We start from the raw sequence: 6,000 nt of genomic DNA, 5'->3' as shown, positions 1-6,000 counted from the left end.
CTCATTAATAGGGGCACCCGGTTGGCTCAGTCGGTTAAGTCGCTGCCTTCGGCTCAGGTCATGATCTCACAGGTCCTGGGATCAAGCCTCAGGTCAGGATCCCTGATCAGTGGGGAGTCTGCTTCTCCCTTTGCCTCCCTCCCATCACCTCTGCTCCTCTCTCTCCCTCAAATAAATAAATAAATTTTTTTTTTTACTTTTTTTTTTTAATTTTATTATGTTATGTTAGTCACCATACATCATTAGTTTTTGATGTAGTGATCCATGATCCATTGTTTTTGTATAACACCCAGTGCTCCATGCAGTACGTGCCCTCCTTAATACCCTTCACCGGGCTAACCAATCCCCCCTCCCCTCTCCCCTCTAAAACCCTGTTTGTTTCTCAGGTCCATAGTCTCATGGTTCATCTCTCCGTCCAATTCCCCCTGCCCATTTTTCCCTTCCTTCTCCTAATGTCCTCCATGTTATTCCTTATGTTCCACAAATAAGTGAAACCATATGATAATTGACTTTCTCTGCTTGACTTATTTCACTTAGCATAATCTCCTCCAGTCCCATCCATGTTGATGTAAAAGTTGGGTATTCATCTTTTCTGATGGCTGAGTAATATTCCATTGTATATATGGACCACATCTTCTTTAACCATTCATCTGTTGAAGGGCATCTCATCTCTTTCCACAGTTTGGCTATTGTGGACATTGCTGCTATGAACATTGGGGTGCATATGGCCCTTCTTTTCACTACATCTGTGTCTTTGGGGTAAATACCCAGTAGTGCAATTGCTGGGTCATAGGGTAGCTCTATTTTTAAATTTTTGAGGAACCTCCACACTGTTTTCCAAAGTGGCTGTACCAACTTGCATTCCCACCAACTGTGTAAGAGGGTTCCCCTTTCTCCACAACCTCTCTAACATTTGTTGTTTCTTTCCCTGCCCATTTTTGCCATTCTAACTGGTGTAAGGTGGTATCTCAGTGTGGTTTTGATTTGGATTTCCCTGATGGCTAATGATGATGAACATTTTTTCATGTGTCTGTTAGCCATTTGTATGTCTTCTTCATAGAAGTGTCTGTTCATCTCTTCTGCCCACTTTTTGACTTGATTATTTGTTTTTTGGGTGTTGAGTTTGAGAAGTTCTTTATAGATCTTGCATACCAGCCCTTTATCTGTAGTGTCATTTGCAAATATCTTCTCCCATTTCGTGGGTTGCCTCTTTGTTTTGTTGACTGTTTCCTTTGCTGTGCAGAAGCTTTTTATCTTGATGAATTCCCAAAAGTTCATTTTTGCTTTTGTTTCACTTGCCTTTGGAGATGTATCTTGAAAGAAGTTGCTGTGGCCGATGTCAAAGAGGTTACTGCCTATGTTCTCCTCTAGGATTTAGATGGATTCCTGTCTCACATTGAGGTCTTTCATCCACTTTGAGTTTATCTTTGTGAATGGTGTTAGAGAATGGTCGAGTTTCATTCTTCTGCATGTGGCTGTCCAATTTTCCCAGCACCATTTATTGAAGAGACTGCCTTTTTTCCATTGCATGTTTTTCCTGCTTTGTCAAAGATTATTTGACCATAGAGTTGAGGGTCCATTTCTGGGTTCTCTATTCTGTTCCATTGGTCTATATGTCTGTTTTTGTGCCAGTACCATGCTGTCTTGGTGATCACTGCTTTGTAATATAGCTTGAAATCAGGCAACGTGATGCCCCCAGCTTTGTTTTTCTTTTTCAACATCTCCTTGGCGATTCGGGGTCTTTTCTGATTCCATACAAATTTTAGGATTGTTTGTTCCAGCACTTTGAAAAATGTCATTGGAATTTTGATTGGGATGGCATTGAAGGTATAGATTACTCTGGGTAGCATAGACATTTTAACAATGTTTATTCTGCCAATCCATGAGCATGGAATATTTTTCCATCTTTTTGTGTCTTCTTCAATTTCTTTCATGAGTGTTTTGTAGTTCTTAGAGTATAGATCCTTTACCTCTTTGGTTAGGTTTATTCTGAGGTATCTTATAGTTTTTGGTGCTATTGTAAATGGAATTGTTTCTCTAATTTCTCTTTCTACAGTTGTGTTGTTAGTGTATAAGAAAGCAACTGATTTCTGTGCATTGATTTTGTATCCTGCCACATTACTGAATTGCTGGATGAGTTCTAGTAATTTGGGGGTGGAGTCTTTTGGGTTTCCACATAAAGTATCATGTCGTCTGTGAAAAGAGAGAGTTTGACTTCTTCTTTGCCAATTTGAATACCTTTTATTTCTTTTTGTTGTCTGATTGCTATTGCTAGGACTTCTAGTACTATATTGAACAACAGTGGTGAGAGTGGGCACCCTTGACGTGTTCCTGATCTTAAGGGAAAGGCTCTCAGCTTTTCCCCATTGAGGATGATATTCGCTGTGGGTTTTTCATAGATGGATTTTATGAGCTTGAGGAATGTTCCCTCTATCCCTATACTCTGGAGAGTTTTAATCAGGAAAGGATGTTGTATTTTGTCAAATGCTTTTTCTGCATCAATTGAGAGGATCATATGGTTCTTCTCCCTCCTCTTGTTAATGTGTTCTATCACATTGATTGATTTGCGAATGTTGAACCACCCTTGCATCCCGGGGATAAATCACACTTGGTCGTGGTGGATGATCCTTTTAATGTATTATTGGATCCTATTAGCTGGAATTTTGTTGAGGATTTTGGAATCCATATTCATCAGGGATATCGGTCTGAAATTCTCCTTTTTGATGGGGTCTTTGCCTGGTTTGGGGATTAAGGTAATGCTGGCCTCACAGAATGAGTTTGGAAGTTTTCCTTCTGTTTCTCTTTTTTGAAACAGCTTCAGTAGAATAGGCATTATTTCTTCTTTGAATGTTTGGTAGAATTCCCCAGGGAATCCATCAAGCCCTGGACTCTTGTTTTTTGGGAGGTGTCTGATCACTGCTTCAATCTCGTTACTGGTTATTGGCCTATTCAGGTTGTCAATTTCTTCCTGTTTCAGTCTTGGCAGCTTATAGGTTTCCAGGAAGGCCTCCATTTCATCCAGATTGCTCAGTTTATTGGCATATAGTTGTTGATAATAATTTCTAATAATTGTTTCTATTTCCTTGGTGTTAGTCGTGATCTCTCCCCTTCCATTTATAATTTTATTAATTTGGGTCCTTTCTCTCTTCTTTTGGATAAGTCTGGCCAGTGGTTTATCAATCTTATTAATTCTTTCAAAGAACCAACTTCTAGTTTCATTGATCTGATCTACTGTGTTTCTGGTTTCTAATTCATTGATTTCTGCTCTAATTTTAATTATTTCTCTTCTAATGCATGGCTTAGGAGTCGTTTGTTGATTTTTCTCTAATTCTTTAAGGTGTAGAATTAGTTGGTGAATTCGGGATTTTTCTATTTTTTTGAGTGAGGCTTGGATGGCTATATATTTCCCCCTTAGGACCGCCTTTGCAGTATCCCATAGGTTTTGGACCGATGTGTTGTCATTCTCATTAATTTCCATGAATTGTTTAAGTTCTTCTTTGATTTCTTGGTTGACCCAAACATTCTTGAGCAGAGTGGTCTTTAGCTTCCAAGTATTTGAATTTCTGCCAAATTTTTTCTTGTGATTGAGTTCCAGTTTTAGAGCATTGTGGTCTGACAGTATGCAGGGAATAATCTCAATCTTTTGGTATCAGTTGAGACCTGATTTGTGACCCAGTATATGGTCTATTCTGGAGAAAGTTCCATGTGTGCTCGAGAAGAACGAGTATTCTGTTGTTTTAGGGTGGAATGTTGTGTAAATATCTATGAGGTCCATCTGGTCCAATGTATCATTCAAAGCTCTTGTTTCCTTGTTGATTTTCTGCTTAGATGATCTGTCCATTGCTGAGAGTGGAGTATTGAGGTCTCCTACAATTAACGTATTGTTATCAATATGACTCTTTATTTTGGTTAACAGTTAGTTGGCTTATGTAGATGGCTGCTCCCATGTTGGGGACATAGATATTTACAGTTGTTAGATCTTCTTGTTGGATAGACCCTTTAAGAATGATATAGTGTCCTTCTGTGTCTCTTATTACAGACTTTAGTTTAAAATATAATTTGTCTGATATAAGAATTGCTACCCCAGCTTTCTTTTGAGGTCCGCTGGCATGGAAGATAGATCTCCATCCCTTCACTTTCAGTCTGGATGTATCTTTAGGTTCAAAATGAGTCTCTTGTAGACAGCATATGGATGGGTCCTGTCTTTTTATCCAATCTGCAACCGTATGCCATTTTATGGGAGCATTTAGGCCATTCACATTGAGAGTGATTATTGAAAGATATGAATTAATTGTCATCATGTTGCCTGTGAAGATGTTGTTTTTATAGATTGTCCCTGTAAATTTCTGTTGTATATCACTCTTGGGGTCTTCTCCTTTTATAGAACCCCCCTTAATATTTCTTGCAGGGCCAGCTTAGTGGTCACATATTCTTTCAACTTCTGCCGGTCATGGAAGCTCTGCATTTCTCCATCCATTCTAAATGAAAGCCTTGCCAGATAAAGTATTCTTGGCTGCATGTTCTTGTCATTTAGTACCCTGAATATGTCTTGCCAGGCCTTTCTGGCTGGCCAGGTCTCTGTGGATATGTCTGACATTATTCTGATGTTCCTCCCTCTGTACGTAAGGAATCTCTTCCCCCTAACTGCCCTTAAGATGGTTTCCTTGGTTCTAAGATTTGCAAGTTTTACTATTACATGCCGGGGTGTTGGCCTGTTTTCCTTGATCTTAGAAGGGGTCCTCTCTGCCTCTAGGACTCGAATGTTTGTTTCATTCCCCAGATTAGGGAAGTTCTCAGCTACGATTTGCTCAAATACATCTTCTAGCCCTCTCTCTCTCTCCACTCCCTCCGGGATTCCAATAATTCTGACATTGGAACACCTCATGGTGTCACTTATTTCTCTGATTCTATTTTCATGGATTCTGAGTTGTTTTTCCCTGGACTCCTCTTTTCCCTTTTTATCTATCATACTGTCTTCTAGGTCGCTTATTCTCTCTTCTGTCTCAGTTACCCTAGCTGTTAGATTATCTAGATTGGATTGGATCTCATTGATAACATTTTTAAGTTCTGCCAATTCACCTTTTATTTCTGCCCTTAGAGACTCTATGTTGCCATTAATTGATTTCTCCATTCTAGCCATTGTCTTCACAATTGCTAGCCTGAATTCCATCTCTGACATCTTGATTATATCTGCATCCATTTGTAAATCTGCAGCATAAGTCATAATCTCTGAGTCTTTTCTGTTTTGGGGGCTCCTCCTCCTAGTCATTCTGTTGATGGGTGTTTGAGGGAATGTATAGAGTCGAAATTATTGACCAGAACCCAAGCAAGATGCACCTGTTTTCTTGGGACCTTAGGGTTGCTGGCCTCTTGTTTTCCCAGCCTGTCTTCTGCGGGAGGGGCCTGCCACGCTGTTACTCAGGCAACCCTGCTTGGGCGGAGTTGCCCTGCGCCCCTGTGGTGGGGGATGGGCTCAGTGGGAATCAGTCTTTGGGGCTTTTGTTCTCTGGTGCCTTTCCCTGGTGGCTTTCCACGTCTCTTCCATGAGTCAGAGCAGAAGAGACCGTTTCCAACCCTCTGCCTCAGAGCAGAGAGACCTCAGTCTGTTCTTCAGTGGGCTCTCCAGGCCACACCATCTCCGTTTCTGTCTGTGCTGCTATAAACTGCAGCATCCTGGATTGTGTGCCCCTCTGCAGCACTCCCAGTCCTGCCTCCAGGTCGGGGCACGTCTCTGCACTTTGTGCTTCTAAAACCACCAGCTGCTCCCAGTTCGTGCGCGCATGTACGCGCGTGCAATTCCACGGCTTGGGGTCCTGTCCTGGGGACTGCAGTTGGCATCTGCACGACTCCACCGCTCGGGGATTCCACCCCGGGGGTTGCAGTTCACCAGCGGACGCCAGTGCACTGGGTTTCCATCTCAGAGGCTGCAGTTCACGTGCACGTGACCGTGGCTCCGGTTTCTGTCCGGGGGGCTGCAGTTCGTGTGCGCGTGACCCTGCT

Source organism: Mirounga leonina, unplaced genomic scaffold (assembly GCF_011800145.1).
Source record: "Mirounga leonina isolate KUSES-001 unplaced genomic scaffold, KU_Mleo_1.0 Mir_150, whole genome shotgun sequence".
Taxonomy (NCBI): domain Eukaryota; kingdom Metazoa; phylum Chordata; class Mammalia; order Carnivora; family Phocidae; genus Mirounga; species Mirounga leonina.
The sequence above is the reverse complement of the archived record's forward strand: the minus strand, read 5'-3'. Positions refer to the sequence as shown.